This window comes from Pleurodeles waltl, chromosome 1_1 (genome assembly GCF_031143425.1).
Source record: "Pleurodeles waltl isolate 20211129_DDA chromosome 1_1, aPleWal1.hap1.20221129, whole genome shotgun sequence".
NCBI classification, from domain to species: Eukaryota; Metazoa; Chordata; class Amphibia; order Caudata; family Salamandridae; genus Pleurodeles; species Pleurodeles waltl.
In genome coordinates this window covers 496,322,932-496,340,443 of record NC_090436.1, presented here as the reverse complement: position 1 = coordinate 496,340,443, position 17,512 = coordinate 496,322,932, and positions in this window count along the sequence as shown.

Genomic DNA, 17,512 nt, shown 5'->3' with positions numbered 1-17,512 from the left:
AACCAGCAACACAGACTCGTCCGCCGATGTGAGGTCCCCTGTGGTGGCGGCACCATCTGTGCGCCCCACTTCTACAGGTACAGCCGCCACCCCCCCTACCAGCACCGCCCTCCCAGCAGCCCCTCAGCGTTCGCCCCGTGCCCGCTCACCCAGGAGGGTGGGCATCACCTTCGCCTCTGGCACCTCAGGCCCTGCCCCAGTCACCCCTGCTGCCCTCAGTGAGGAGGCCATTGACCTCCTAAGGTCACTCACTGTTGGGCAGTCTACCATTGTGAATGCCATCTAGGGTGTAGAAAGGGAGTTGCAACACGGTATTGCATTCCTGGAGGGCATTCATTCTGGTCAGGCTGCCCTTCGGCGAACCCTGCAATCTCTGGCCTCAGCACTAATGGCAGCAATTGTCCCTGTGTCCAGCCTCCCCCCTCCAACTTCCTCCACTCAGACCCAATGCCCTGTACCCCAGCCCATCCCAAGCACACCTACAGACAAGCATGCAGACAAGTCAACACACACCCAAGTAGCTCAAGCAAACATAGGCACCACACACACCACAAGCACTCACACAAGCATCACACCCATACAGACACTGCAACATCCACTGTCTCCATTGTGTCCCCCTCCTCCTCTTCTCCGTCCTCCCTCCCAGTCTCGTCTACACACACACCTGCATGCCCCACATCTACAGGCACTAGGACTCGCACCAGGACACCCAGCACCACACGCCGCTCACCTGCACTCACCACCTCCACTGCCATTTACACGTCCCCTGTGTCCTCTCCCAGTGTGTCTGTGACACCACCTCCCAAAGTACCCAAACGCCGGCAATCACTCACCCAACATCCATCCACCTCACAACAGCCTCCAGTACCTGCACCCAAAACAGCTAAAGTGACACCTCCTACAACCACCTTCTCTTCCTCCACTCCCAGACCCCCTCCAGCTACCCATCCCAGTGTTCGTCAGAAACTGTCCCTCTGTCAAATTGACCTTTTTTCCCCCACCCCCATCCCCCTCCAATTCATCAGTCCCGTCGTAGCGCCTCAGCCAAAAAGCATCCAGGACCAGTGGTGCCTGTTCACGGTTTTTGCAGTGCACCGTCCACCAGGGCAGGCAGTAGGACCCGGAGCCAAGGCACAGGCATCCCACCCCCTGTAAAGGCTCCGAAATTGGAGAGTGGACGAAGGGACCGTGGCAAGACTCCTGGTGGGACAACTAGTGAAATGGGATCGAAGGCGATTGGTGAGTCAGCTGTAACTCCAAAAAAGGTGGGGAAGGTCCAGAGGAAGTCTGCCCAGCCTGTTGTGAGTGTCACGGCGGAGAAGTGCGCCATCATTTCCGGCGGTCCAGACACAACCGCCAGCACCGTCGTCACTGGTCCAGAGACCACCGCCAGAGTCACAGCCCAGGAGGGCTCAAGTATCGTAACTGGTCCAGAGACCACTGCCGGAGTCACAGCCCAGGAGTCCTCAAGTATCGTAACTGGTCCAGAGACCACCGCCGGAGTCACAGCCCAGGAGGGCTCAAGTATCGTAACCGGTCCAGAGACCACCGCCGGAGTCACAGCCCAGGAGGGCTCAAGTATCGACACTGGTCCAGAGACCACCGTCGGAGTCACAGCCCAGGAGGGCTCAAGTATCGTAACTGGTCCAGAGACCACCGCCGGAGTCACAGCCCAGGAGGGCTCAAGTATCGTCACTGGTCCAGAGAACACCGCCGGAGACACAGCCCAGGAGGGCTCAAGTATCGACACTGGTCCAGAGACCACCGCCGGAGTCACAGCCCAGGAGGGCTCAAGTATCGACACTGGTCCAGAGACCACCGCCGGAGTCACAGCCCAGGAGGGCTCAAGTATCGACACTGGTCCAGAGACCACCGCCGGAGTCACAGCCCAGGCGGGGCCAGGATGCCACAGCCCCGCTGGGCAATGATGGAACATCATGCCACACACCAATGTCCATTGTGGAAATCGTCATGCCACACACCAATGTCCAGTGTGGAAATCGTCATGCCACACACCAATGTCCGTATCAGAACCGCCATGTCATAGCACCGCTGAAGAGGGCAAAGACCGTCATGTCAAAGCACCGCTGAAGAGGGCAAAGACCGCCATGTCAAAGCACCGCTGAACAGTCCTGAAACGCCATGTCAGAGCACCGCTGAAGAGGGCAAAGACCGCCATGTCAAAGCACCGCTGAAGAGGGCAAAGACCGCCATGTCAAAGCACCGCTGAACAGTCCTGAAACGCCATGTCATAGCATCGCTAAAGAGGGCAAGGACCGCCATGTCAAAGCACCGCTGAAGAGGGCAAAGACCGCCATGTCAAAGCACCGCTGAACAGTCCTGAAACGCCATGTCATAGCACCGCTGAAGAGGGCAAAGACCGCCATGTCAAAGCACCGCTGAAGAGGGCAAAGACCGCCATGTCAAGGCACCGCTGAACAGTCCTGAAACGCCATGTCATAGCACCGCTGAAGAGGGCAAAGACCGCCATGTCATAGCACCGCTGAAGAGGGCAAAGACCGCCATGTCAAAGCACCGCTGAAGAGGGCAAAGACCACCATGTCAAAGCACCGCTGAACAGTCCTGAAACGCCATGTCATAGCACCGCTGAAGAGGGCAAAGACCGCCATGTCAAAGCACCGCTGAAGAGGGCAAAGACCGCCATGTCATAGCACCGCTGAAGAGGGCAAAGACCGCCATGTCAAAGCACCGCTGAAGAGGGCAATGCACCGGGTAGGAATGAATGGCCCACCACATCAGGCATCCTTATCCCATGTGCAGCTGGGACAGTGACAGCACACTACCATTCACGGGGAGACTCATCCAGTCTAGGCACCAGTCACCCCCCAGTATCAGTATGGATCTGCATCAACTTGAGAGACTGTGGCTTTGCACTCCCCAGGATGTAACAGTGGGCAAACCACCCACTGTATGGACTTGAGAGACTGTGGCTTTGCACTCCCCAGGATGTAACAGTGGGCAACCCACCCACTGTATAGACTTGAGAGACTGTGGCTTTGCACTCCCCAGGATACATCAATGGGCATGGAGCCCCGTCGTGGATCTGGCTTTGCGTTTCTGTGGCTGAGGTGCCCCCCCTTCCCTTCCCCCTGAGGTGCCTGTAGCGTTTCTATCTGATGCCCCTGCAGTGTTCTCTCCGATTTTGGTCAGGTATCTATTGTGGGCCTCGCCCATGCATTTTTTGGACTGTTTGTGCACGGACATTGTTGTGTACATATCTGCACTACTTCTCGGATTGTATATATGTAAATAAGAGTGATTTTAGTATACATATATTTGTATATTTTTGTATGACATGTATATTGGCACATTACAAAGTTTGACCGAAATTCGCATTGTCTTTGCATTCTTCCGGGGGAATTGTGGGTTGTTACTGTGATGTTTGTGACTGCATTGGTGTGTATGTTGTAATATGCGAGGGTGGGGGTGGGGGTGTTTGGTTGGTGTCCCCCTAACTTTTGCCTCCCCCTCCCCGTGTCGTAGGTGCTGTACTCACTGGTATCTTCTGCGCCTACGTCGCTGTTGGTCGTGAAGGAGCAGATAGACAAGGGCAGGTAGTATATGAAGTTCGGGGTCCATGGAGTCATCGTTCCTCGTGGGATATGTTAAGGTGAGAGTTTTTTCCGCCGTGTTTTTATCCACGGTGAATCCGCCCCGGAAAAGGTGGCGGATTGGTCTGTTGTGATACTGTGGGCGGTACATTGTCTCCCGCCTTTCTGTTGGCGGTGTCCGCTGCGCTGCTTGTCTGTACCGCCGTGGCGGGCGAAGTGTTAAAGTGGCTGTCTTTGTTGGCGGTTTCCGCCAGGGTCATAATTCCCTTTTTTTGTCTGTCTGACTGTTTGCGGTATTACCGCATCTTTAACACCGTCCGCCAGGGTTGTAATGCCCACCAATGTTTCTTGCAGATGCTATTTTCATATTTTCTCTGTGGTGTACTCTAAGGGCTGTTCTGAGCATTACAGTACAATGACAAAAGTGTATTTCTGAAAAAGGTTTTTATTGGGTATATATGATTATTGTATATTTTATTAATCTCTCCTTATTGCAGTTAGACCATGATTCAAGCCAACATAACCTCCTTATTACACTATGACTGTTTGAACACTCTTGATATGTCTGGGTGACCCTTCTAGTTTATTACCCTTGTTACTTCTCTTTGGTTGCCTTGTGTCTTTTTTTGGGAGCTGTGTTAGCCAGCCAGCAAATCTGATGGTGGGTGGTAAAAGTGGTATTCTATTGGCATTAGCATGGCAGATTTAAATTAGGATGATAATGGCAACATTTTCAATTTTGGCTGCAGATTAAAAGTTAAATGGGAGTGATTTAGTTATTTTCAGGGCCACTGCCATTATGTGGCAGGAAAATACCAAATTATGAGGCAGGGTTGACCAAATAATGTGGCAAGAAAAATCTAGTTATGAATTTACAACACCAACAGCTCTAACTCAAGCAAATGCAAGACCCATTGCTTTGCAAGTGTTTGTTATTTTAAAACTTTGCAGTGGAGATATTTGCAGGCATGCATTTGGGAGCTGACCTGGCATAATAACTTGGTGTTACTGACTAGATGCAGTGGGACACGAACATCGCCGAGTGCGGTTCCTACAGGAACCCTCATGCAAAGAAGAGTGGGAAAGGAACCTCTGCAGGCCCTTTCTCAGCCCAAGTGAGGAGGAAAGAGACTGCAAGCAGCAACAGTATAGCGAGAGAGATGAATGGCTCCTGAAAAGAGAAACCTAATACAGAAGCTGAACAAAAAAGAAAGGCTTTACATCCTGCAAACGAGATGTAGGTGCACAATGGGATTGAGCCTGAGATGCTTCTGATCTTCAGTTCAGAAAACATGGGAATGACATGACAGAGCGGTAAACATGAACATGTCAGCGCCAAATTGAAAAGGAGAATGAATAGAGCATTTATTTAATTAATTACGTTTATGGGCCCACCCGATCTGAATTACTTTAAAGACAATTGCACACAAACTCCTGGAGCTGAAGTGGCCTACTTTTAGGGTGGATGCGCACAAGTGAAGGAGCAAAAGAAACTCAGTGGTTGAAGTTGCCTGACCCAATGCCGCACGCTGAATGCTGCGGCGGGTGGAACCAAAAAAAGAATGACACTTGAATGGGCCAGTGGATCAAGAGGAATTACTGAAATCTCCTAAGTGTTTGTATTTAACAAAAAATGCCGGACCTAAAAAAGTTAGTGATTAATGTAAAAACTCAATTTTGGATAAAAAGAATGCAGTTTCTGTCATTCATTCCCCCTGCCATCATGTCCCACTGCACAAGCTGAAGACAGCTCATGTAATTCCCACAGTTATGAATATACAGCTTTCAATAACATTTTCCAGACATGTTGCAACATTTTCAACCTCCAAGGTCCTTGTGCTGTAGTTCCACTGCATAGATGGGTCCTATTTATTTGTGTGAAATGATATTGTGGATGCGTTTCATATTTTGTTCTGACATCTCTGGATGACGCATGAAAGATGCTTGGTACTTCCTATAAGAACCCTTTTGTTTTGAAGGTAAGCCACAAGATTTTTGAGCTTTCCTTGATGCTAATAGGGATGCTGTCTGGCCCTTTTCTATTTTTGCTGCTCATTTGAGACTCAAAATAATTTCTTAATTTTGACTTTTCTGTATAACTCTGTATTTGAGTCGTTATGACATTTATTCTGTATAATTTGATTTTCAGATTTCTGTAATAAAACTCCTTAACATTTACCAGATCTACAACTCAATTATTGAGTGGTTCCAGATACTTGTTTCACTACTGTGCTAAACTGATGTTCTGGAATGTGCTCCGTATTAGTGACACAGTTGAGTCCTATGTTCTGTGTGTGGAACCACGGTTCTGCAGAACCATCTTGAGGATTCTTCTCTGAAACAAAAAGCACAGCACCACAGAAGAGGATTGAGAGCTATTGTTGCACTCAGTGACCCCTAGGCAAGGCATTTTACCTGCTTCCCTATTAGTGCTGCCCTTTTGCTGTTCAAATGAAGGATGCCACCACTTTCACTCTCCTCAATATAGTAGCTAAAAGTCTAGGATTGAATAACAGAAAAGAGAACTTCCACAGCACTTTCCTGCAGTCTCTGTGCTGCTCATTTGTCAGAATCAACTACATGTTTTCTCTCTCAACCAAATCGTTTTTCTCCAGGCACTGTGTGATGGAAGTGAGGGGGGATCTCATGTTCCTATTCTTTTCTCTACAGATGCAACAGGATCACATGCATGTTAACTCCATTAAGGAAAGACTTTCATTGATTGACAAGAAACTCTTCTGTACATCAGGCTAACCTGGTGTTCCGTCAAGTTTAGATTGTATTCATACCATTAATTCAACTGTACAACTTATTATGTCCTCATTGGCCTCTAGTTTACTGTATTAGTGATTTTGTTGTATTTGTTGAGTATAACTGTCAACAGCAGACCTACTGGTCCAGTACTTGAATTGTTGCTGTTTATGAATCCATGCAGAGGAAGTGTATCTTTTTATTAACTGGGAAAATATAGATACATGGCATGTCTCTTTACACTGATAGGTAATGAGTTTCATAGCTATAGGCACAGACTGATAAAGAGTATCTGACCATCTGTGTCTCCTGGAAATTAAAAGAAATAGCAGGTACCTTGAGGCCGGCTGTATTGTTATGTCTGGATGTGGAGTCACATTGGCAGGAAGGAGGTTTGATATATGGGTGTGCTGCATATGGTCAGTTAGTCTGTGCTTTCTTGTCCAGTGATGAAATTCAGGAAAGGAATGCTGAAGGATTTTTCTAGGGCTGAAAGTGTCCTTGTGAAGGGAGTTAATGAAATCAGAGATGAGATGGGATTAAAATGTGACCATGGGAGGACGTTCATATGGCAGGGGTGTGGAATTTATTAAAATATCTACTTGTACATGGGACAGGCTGCTTCTTAAATCTACTTGTCCTGTAAAAATATCTATTTGTCCCTTTGGTGCAATGTAGTACGGCTACAAATTATGGCAGCAATCTCATTATGTAAGAGCTCTGATAATAGCCTCTCTGATTACGCCAGGGCTATTACCATAGTAGGGCTTAATTACTTGCAATTTCAATCCCTACTGTAGCAATTTCCTTATTTTGCCACCTTTCCGCAGATCTACATAATGGGGCTGGAGGAAGCAGTAAGCAATAGTTCAAGGGCTGGAATGCCTTTGAGTCTGCAAACCTACTAACTTGCATGTTTTAAGGATTTTCACCATCTTTTCTCCAATCTTTTCACATAATAAGAAAGGTTGGAAATGTACTCCTGACAATGACAGAAGTAGAACTTCTTCCAGGGTTGGGGAAAAAAAGTCATTGGAGGTAAAGTCAACTTGTAAACTTTCAATAGATTTTCACATGAGCAAATCTACCCATGCATATCTTCCCATGCTAAAATACAGTTCACAAATATTTTATAGGGGTACAATTTCCTGGTATACTTCTTGTGAATTCATGAACGCCACTAACTCAAAGACATATACCTTGGGTGCACTTCTGTGACTTTCTTTAAGAATTGGGTCCCTAATTAGGTCTGGTGTTAACAAAGAAATTTTGTTTTTATTGAACTTCTATTTCTCTCTATCTGCTGGCTTTACTGTGAGTGATCGCATTCTGCTCTTCCACAAGGAGCATATTGGCAAACAAAGTAGTTTTCTTCAGTGTCAGGAACTACAGTGGCTATCAGTGGTGTAATGAAACTGGATGGGGCCCCTTTGCAAAGAACATGGAGGGGCCCCCTCTCCAGACTAACTCAGGGCAGGTGCTGTGCTGAAGGGACCCCTGAACGGGGCTGCAGGACCTTTGTTATACCACTGGTGGCAACATGTGCTTTTAGAGACCAAAAACATTTTTTTTTTTTTACAGTGTTTGTTACAATGGTGAGGGCCTGGCAGCTCCCATATAAAAGTGTTATAGAAGGCATGTCAAAACAAGACACGCAATAATGAAACTAAAAGACTCAAAAAAATGTCGGATCGGTTGGCTTTGCCTGTGCTTGTTTGTTTTAATGCTTCCCATAATCTTGTTGAAAATGGTTACACTGATTTTTCATTAGGAATATTTTTTTTGAAAATGCTAGCATGTATCAACGCATTTTACTAAATGACCGTTCAAAGAAATAGCACCTAAAATTTCATAGTAGTGAAACCATTTTTCCCTAGTTGCATTTTTTTTCTGAATGTTTTATTTCAAAGGCAAATAATCCTCACTCTTGCTTACAAGCTTCTGCACACATCTGCATCTAATAAGAGAGCATTCTTGGAGCATTATACTTAGCTTCATAACGTGTGTACGTTTTTTCTTTTTTTCCACTGGCATCACTGTCAGTAATGCAGTGTGACCTTAAAACATTTATTTACAACACTCACCCTAATAATGAAGGCTTTGAATTAATGAACCATAAATACAAGTTCGAACATTATTAACATATGGACACACATTACCTCACCTGCAGACATTTCCCCTCTCTGTAAACTGGCAGCCAAAGGGTTTGTGCTGCAGAGGTTTAGGCCTACTTTTTCCAAGGACAAAATAAACATGAAAACAAGTTGCCCTTGACCCGAAACAAGATGTCCCGGGCGTCGGGCGATAGGAATTCCACATCCCTAATATGGTGTTTATTAGTACACAAAATGTACCTTGTGAGCTGCTACATGCGCTCAACTAAATATAGAGATCTATCTTGTATCTGCAGATCGCCAGCACTGATCCCTATATGAGTTTGTAAGGATGATAAGAAAGAAAGATGCTTTTATGGTACAAAGAACTAAGAACAGAAAAGATCATATTAAACAGAAGCAATATCCCTGCCAAAACATTTGGACAGCCGGATAGCCCTGAAGAGTGAAAGAAACATCTGCCAGGCACATGATGATCGAAGCTCCTGGGAAACGTTCAACAGTCAGAAGCTATCTGCTTAGAGTGGAAGGAGCAAGCCAGGTGGGACTGCTGGGTTAAGAAAGAACACCATCCAGAAAAAAAGAGCAGACAGATTATCACTGACATTTCTCTTTGAGAAACAGAAGCCACGAGTAACAGTTTATAGCTGTGCTAGAGGAGTTGGAGCAGCTGTCTCTGCCCCAAATCCACTTTACTGAATCTCCATAATATGTTGGGAGGCATCCCAGAACAGTGGACCCGTGTAGCTGGCATATCAATAAAACAAAATCGTTGAAGATGATGTAGTGTTCAACATGCACACTGGATCCCTGTGTACCTGCCTGCACTTTGGGGAGTGAAGAGCAGGTAAGAAGAAACCACTGCTAACAGTAATTATGATGGTGCAGATTTGATTTTTTATCAAAGTAATTTGGGACTCAGGCATGAAGTCAGCAGGTGATATCTGCAAGTCTTCTGAATAATGTAGTTTTTATTTACAAAATGCAACAGAAACTTCTGCAGAGGTCTTGGTATGTTTGCCTCCTTTTTTGTCAAATTGTTTATGGGTGTCCAGGTGACATGTTCATTTATGCAAGGATGATGTGCACACCAACCTGTCTGCCCATCACAAATGTGAAGATATCTGATTATTGCAGAGTACACTTTGGCCCTCATTACAACCCAGGCGGTCGGCGTTAAAGCGGCGGTAATACCGCCAACAGGCCGGCGGTAAAGAAAATGGGATCAGGACCACAGCGGAAACTGCCAACACAGACAGCCACTTTAACACTCCGACCGCCACGGCGGTAGCAACAAACACCGCAGTGGTAACCACCAACAAACAGGTGGAAGACAATGTACCGCCCACCCCACCACAACCCGCCAATCCGCCAGCTTTTCCGTGGCGGCACCATCAAAAGCCAAAAGATGGAATAACGCCACTGCTCCTCGAGGGGGCTCCATCCCCATTGCTTGGTCCTGGGGAGAGCAAGGCCACAGTCTCACAAGTCTCTCAAGTGGGTGGTTTGCCCACTGCTTGCTCCTGGGAAGAGCAAAGCCACAGTATCACAAGTCTCTCAAGTGGGTGGTTTGCCACCTGCTTTGTCCTGGGGAGTGCAAAGCCACAGTCTCACAAGTCTCTCAAGTGGGTGGTTTGCCCACTGCTTGGTCCTGGGGAGTGCAAATCCACAGTGTCACAAGTCTCTCAAGTGGGTGGTTTGCCCACTGCTTGGTCCTGGGGAGTGCAAAGTCACAATCGCTCAAGTGGATTGCTTCTTCCACTGGTACTGGAGGGGGCTTTGTGCCCAGTGTGCTTCATCCTGCCAAGGATAGGGTAAGTAGATGTATATCTCCACTTGTTCTGGAGGGGGCTTTGTGCCCAGTCTGCTTCATCCTGCCAAGGATAGGGTGAGTGGATGCATATCTCCACTGGTTCTGAAAAGGGGCCTTGTGCCCAGTCTGCTTCATCCTGCCAAGAATAGGGTGAGTGGATGCATTTCTCCACTGGTTCTGGAGGGGGCCTTGTGCCCAATCTGCTTCATTCTGCCAAGGATAGGGCGAGTGGATGCATATCTCCACTGGTTCTGGAAGGGGCCTTGTGCCCAGTGTGCTTCATCCTGCCAAGGAGGGGGTGAGTGGATGGCGTCTGGTTCTGGAGGGGGCCTTGTGCCCAGTGATGCAACATTTGGGGTGTGGCAGTTCACAGTCCCTTACCTGGGTGTCTAAGGCATGAGATTTGCAGGGAACAGGTTGCATGATAGTCCATGGAAGCAGGGCTAGACTCCATCCTGCGGCAGCTAAGGCTGCAAACTGTTGGTAGTGCCAGTGCTGGTGGGGGTGCTGCCAGTGGTGGTTGGAGGCTCCAGCCCTTCTCCTGCAGTGTCGGACGGCTGCCCACTGGGGCTGCTGCTGCTGGTAGTGGTCCTACTGTCAGCAGTGCAGGTGGCGGTGCTTGCGACGGGACCTGCAGCGGTACTAGTGGCGGTGCAGGTGGCGGTGCTGCCAGTGGTGGAGGGAGGCTCCAGCCCTTCTCCTGCAGCCTCGGATGGCTGCCCACTAGGGCTGCTGCTGCTGACAGTAGTGGTGCTGGCTGTGGTGCAGGTGGCGAGGCCTGCGGTTGTGCTGGTAGCCACCAGGCCTTCACCTGCATCCTCTGACGGCTGAAGTGCCTTGCCTGGTGTTTTCTGCCTCTTCCTCACCTTGGCAGATGGTGGTGTGACCTTGGCTCTTGCAGCTGGAGTTTTTGAAGAGGCCTTGCTGGGTGGTTCGAGCTCCTTGTCCTTGCTGCATGCTGTCCCCCTCTTCACCTTGCATGCTGTCCCCCTCTTCACATTTGCAGGTGGCGGAATGGTTTTGTCCTTTGCAGGGGTTGGTGGCACACTGGCTGGGATGACAGGTGCCCCCTTTGAGCATCTGTGAGTTGCAGGTACCACAGCGGTCATCGACTTTGTGGCTGATGTGCAGGCCTGGCTTCTGGACACCCCGGCCCGAGTGGAAGGATGGGGGGAGAGGGGTAGGGAAGAGGTCAATGTTTGCCAGAAAAAGCTTTTTAGACACACTGGGGCGGGAAGAGGGAGAGGGTTTGGAAGTGGAGGAAGAGGGAGTGGTTGCAGGAGGTGTCTGTCTGCTGTTTTTGGGTGCAGGTGTATGGGCTGGATTCTGTGGTGAGGTGGCTAGCTGTTGGGTGGGTGGGTTCTTGCATTTGTGTACTTTGGGAGGAGGGGTTAAAGACACACGGGGAAAGGACACAGGGGACCTGTGCATGGATGTGGGGGTGGTGACTGCCCGTGTTGTGATGGGCGTGCTGGTGATGGAGGTAGTGGATGATGATGCAGTGCATGCAGGTGTGAATGGAGACGCTACTGGGAGAGAGGTGGATGAGGAGGCGGAGGGGGACACAGTGGAGGCAGTAGATGTTGGTGTGCCTGCATGGGGATGATGCTTGTGTGAGTGCCTGTGTGATGAAGTGTGGTGCCTGTGTTTTCCTGAGCCACTTTTGTGTGTTGATTTGGGTGAATGCTGGTCTGAAGGTGTGCTTGGGATAGGCTGGGGTTGAGGGGATTGGATCTGCGTAGAGGAAGTTGGAGGGGGAAGGCTAGAGACAGGTACAAGGGCTGCCATCAGGGAGTTGGCCAGAGCCTTAAATGCCCTCTGTTGGGCCGCCACGCCAGAGTGAATGCCCTTCAGGTATCCATTTGTTTGTTGCAAATGCCTCGCAACACCCTGGATTGTATTCAGTATGGTTGACTGCCCAACAGTGAGGAATCTCAGGAGGTCAATAGCCTCCTCACTGAGGGCAGCAGGGCTGACGGGGGCAGGGCCTGTGGTGCCTGGGGCGAAGGAGATGCCACCCTCCTGGGTGAGCAGGCACGGAAACACGCTGAGGGGCTTCTGGGAGGGCGTTGCTGGTAGGGCGGGTGGCAGCTGTACCTGTTCTTTGGGTGGGCACAGAGGTGTCCGTCACCGCCAGGGAGCTTCCATCGGAGAAGGAGTCTCGGTCTGTGGTCTCCCCTCCTGTACCCATCGTGGTGCTTCCCTCGCCCTCCATCCCACTAGTGCCCTCACCGTCGGTAGATTCGGCCTCCAGGCCATGTGGAATGCAGCTCCCTCCATCGCCGGTGCCTCTGCTCCTCTGCCAGATGATGCTAATACACACAGGGACAGGGTGACAAAACAAAAAGGGGGTGGAGAGACAGAGGATACACTTGGTCAATGCCAGCAACACAACTACCGTTGGCGTACACAACACACAGGGAGCAGCCCTATGCACTAGGCCATGCACTTCCAGTTACTAAGATAGTCACCAGCCCATGGGGTAGAATGCCTACAGCCATTAGCTGCACACCTTAAACCCACAGGACCAGTAGTAGATCCCCGCTAACACTATTAGGGTCAGAGTGATTCTGAGCCTGCCCAACAAGGGACCTATCCTGCCATCTTTGCCCTGGCCTAGGGGTACCCATAGCCCACATCCCCCACCCAGGTGACTCTTAAAGTGCGCAAAGTCAGGATTCGGAATCTGTTCTCACCCCCTTTTGGCTGCTGTGATGCCTTCAAGCGCCCATCCAACTCCGGATAGGCCACCGCCAGGATGCAGAACATCAGGGGGGTCATGGTGTGATGGGCACCTCTTCCTCGTTGGGAGGCCAGCCCCAGCTGGGCCTCCGCTGTCTTCTTTGCCCAGCGGCTCCGGTCCTCCCACCTTGTGCGGCAGTGGGTGCTCCGCCTGTCAAAGACCCCCAGGGTCCGCACCTCCTTTGCGATCGCACGCCAAATACCCTTTTTCTGATGGGCGCTGACCTGCAGGGAAAAGACAGCAGAAAAAAGGATTAGTCATACCATCCGGACTGTCATACTCATGGCCCACCATATCCCTCCCATCCCCTTACGAGCATGCATTGACCACAATTCATGCAGCACTTTGCCCAGGACCCCTCAGACCTCCCTACATGTGGCTTACGCACACAGCACTCCATACATTCATGGCCCACGCATCATGCTCACAGTGTACTCACTTGTTTGTCTGGAGGACCGTAGAGTAACGTGTACTGGGGTAGGACCCCATCCACCAGTTTCTCCAACTCCTCCGCAGTGAAGGCAGGGCCCCTTCCCCAGACACATGAGCCATTGTCGCTTCCAGACACAGGTCACAGCAGCACTTGCAGTGTAGGTCCTCTCCTGTTAAGGTCAGGTAGCAAGTGAGTAAAGAGATATAAAATGGCGGTTACGTCCGCGGCAGTGCCTACCATCACCGCCGTTGTACATCGCCATTAGCTCCTGGAACTGATAGGGCCCAATTATAACCAACGCGAACTTGCGCGGAGGTCTTCAACCACCTACCGCGACGGCGCACAACGCCAGCGGAATTACCTAATTTCCACTTGTCCCTCCTCACAGGTCAGCCGCCATTTCAGGGGGGCACAAGGCATGGCACCTAACTGCGTCACAGCAGACACTGGCACAGCAACTGACTGTCGGATTCACATACTGGTTCTGTGAAGAAACAAAATCATCATTAGTGCAATAGATGTGCGAATATGACCCTCTGCTCACAGTTTTCTTCCATAGGCATCAATCGCTGAGGCTGAATAAGAGATGGCGACATCCTCCGGTGTACAGTCCCCTGGTGGACCTTGTGACAATGGAAGACAGACATATTATCATTACATACAGACTTGATCGGGCCACTATCCAAGAAATGTGTGCCCAATTGGAGCCAGACCTGATGTCAGCTATCCACCAGCCCACAGGTATCTCCCCTCTAATGCAGGTCCTGTCAGTGCTCCATTTCCTGGCAAGTGGTTCCTTCCAAACTACAGTGACCATGGCATCAAGGATGTCTCAGCCAATGTTCTCCAACGTGTTGACCAGAGTGTTGTCAGCCCTGCTGAAACACATGTGAAGCTACGTCGTATTCCCCCAGGTGGAGGATTTCACCATAGTGAAAGCTGACTTTTATGCCCTGGGATATATCCCCAACATCATTGGTGCCTTTGATGGTACACATGTGGCATTTGTCCCCCCCCCCCCGGAGAAATGAACGAGTTTTCAGGAAAAGAAAAATATATCACTCTATGAATGTGCAGATGGTGTGTTTGGTGGACCAGTACATCTGCCACGTGAATGCCAAATATCCTGGCTCTGTGCATGATGCCTTTCTCTTGAGGAATAGCAGCATCTCATATGTGATGGGCCAACTCCAGAGGCACTGGGTGTGGCTAATAGGTGAGCCCAAGGTCCCCACCCAGTATAAGTAGGTGTCTGGGTATGGGGTTGTCCCTAAGGGTTAGTGTGTGTCTAACAGGTATCCCTCAATATTTGCAGGTGACCCTGGTTACCCCAACCTCTCATGGCTACTGACCCCAGTGAGGAATGCCAGGACAAGGGCAAAGGAATGTTACAATGAGGCACATGGGCATACAAGGAGGATCATTGAAAGGACCTTTGGCCTCCTGAAGGCCAGGTTCCGGTGCGTCCATCTGACAGGTGGATCCGTGTACTACTAACCCAAAAGGTGTGCCAGATCATCGTTGCATGTTACATGTTGCACAATCTGGTCTTGAAACACCAGGTGCCTTTTCTGCAGGGAGATGAGCCTGGAGATAGTCTTGTGCCAGCGGTGGAGCCTGTGGACAGTGAGGAAGAGGAGGCAGAGGAAGAAGATGTTGGCAAAAGAAGTAATATAATTCAGCAGTACTTACAGGTAAGACATTGTAACTTCACTTAACTTTTCAGTCTTCTGTTGGACATTGTACATGGCAGCCTGTTTCCCTATGTCTATGGCCACTTACTGTACCCTTTGGCATCTCTATTTTCAGATATCTGTGCCCCACTGTGCCTCCTGCTATGTGTACTGCTGCCCACCAAAGGTAATTCCAAAGTATATTTAACTGTACATATGACTTGCAATGCTTTGATAATGTTGGACTAATACATATTTGAATCATTTGATAGACTCCAGATTTGTATTTGTTCCAAGGGTGTTTATTTAAGTGCTCATAAGTAGAGGGTATGTGCAATGGTCTGGGGTGATGGTGAAGGAAAGTCCAGGGTAGAGTCCAGTCTCTTGGTATCACAGGTGCATTGTCCAATGGTGCATAGGAAGGGGATTAATGGCAGTTCAAGGTGGACAGGGTGACAGAGTGGGACACAAGGGTGACATTCAGGAGAGTCCTATTTCCTGGCGGGGGTCTTGGCAATGTTCTCGGGCTTCTTCCTGGATCGCAGGGACCGTTTGTGGGGGGGTTCTCCTTCTGCAGGAGGTGGGGTGCTGGTGGCCTGTTGGTCCTGTGGCAGGGCCTCCTGTCCACTAGCGCCGGCAGAGGTGGAGGGCTGTTCATCGGGGTGGCTAGTGTCAGGGGCCCGTTGGTGTGCCACTGCCTCCCTTATGGTCTTGCCCATGTCAGCCAGCACCCCTGCAATGGTGACCAGGATGGTGTAGATGTTTTTGAGGTCCTCCCTGATCCCAGGTACTGTCCCTCCTGCAGCCGCTGGGTCTCCTGCAATTTGGCCAGTATCTGGCCCATGGTCTCCTGGGAATGGTGGTATGCTCCCAGGATGTTGGTGAGGGCCTCGTGGAGAGTGGGTTCCCTGGGTCTGTCCTCCCCAGATCACACAGTAGTCCTCCCACTTTCCCTGTTGTTGTGCCTCTGTCCCCTGAACCGAGTGCCCACTGCCACTGACCCCAGGTCCCTGATTTTCTTGGGTTTGTGGGGTTGCCTGGGGTCCCTGTAGTGGTGGACACACTGCTGATTGACTTGCTGGGGACAGTGGCATGGGCCCGCTGGGTGGGTGCTGTGCAAGTGTTTCCTGAGGGGGGAGGCTCTGTGGTGGTACGTGGCTGTGGCAGGGTAACCGACTGTCCAACCAATGGGCCAGGTTGGTCATCGTGATCCAAGCGTGCAGACCTGCTGTCATCACTGTGGGCCTCCTTTGGGGGGGGGATGGATGTAGCTGGCAACTCCTTCCCGGTGACGTTGAGTAGAGGTCTTGTGGGGATGAAAATGCAGTGTTACTGTATCTGTGTGTGCCATCTTGTGCATGGGTGTGTTTCCCTGTATGGTTGTGATTGCCCTGTCAGATTTGCCTTGTGTGCGTGTTGATTTTGTGGGCTAGGTGATTCTCTGTAATGGGCATGCATTGGTGATGGATGTCCATGCAGGGCTGTGATGGGGGTCCATGGATTGGTGTTACATTTCTTTTGGATTGGGTGTGTGAGTGTGGTGTGTGTATGTGTGTCAGGTGTGTTTAGTTTGAATTGTCCAATGTTGTGGTGTCTTGTAAGTGTTTGTGTATTTTGAGCGCGGCGGTGTGTACCGCCAATGGTTTACAACGATTGAAAGACCGCTGCGGTGATTCGTGGGTCTTGATACAGTGGGCGTATTCCTGTTGGCATAACTGTGTGGGTTTTGCTATCGCCAGTTTATCACTGACCTTTGGGCTGGCGGACTTGTGTGGATGTCTGTATAGTGGCGGATTTCTTAGTGTGGGTCATAGTACCCGTAGCTGAATACCGCCGCGGTCATGGTATGTTGGCGGCTGTCAGCATGGCAGTAGACGGCATTTACCGCCAGGGTTTTAATGTGGGCCTTTGTTCTGCCTTAGAGTGGCCTGGCTATTGCTTCTTGATTGTGACATAATTTCCAAGAGGCCTGCATTGGGACAGGTTGTGCACCCACTGAACACATACAGCTAAGCCTCACCTTTGTAAAAATAAGTTACACATCATGTGTCTCTAAGGTGTTTTAGGTATGGGTTTTCACAGAACACTTATCAAACAGACCTATTGCTGACAATATATATCGAGTGTCCTTTGGGTCCACCTTTCCTCCTAATGGCTTTCTTAGAAAAGCCTCTCAGTCATTTGGTTTGAGACTTCTTGAGTCATGTCTTGGCTCAGCCCAGTGGAGTATTCATCTATCACTTAATGCTATTTGCTGTTTATTGCTAACAATATACACAGGGCATGATTCACAAACTAGCGCATAGTGTTGAACTTTTTGTAGAACTAGCATAGTTCTACACAATGCAATTCACAAACCTACTTGCAGAGAGCTGAACCATTCTAATTTATTGTATATGGAAATCTCCAACAC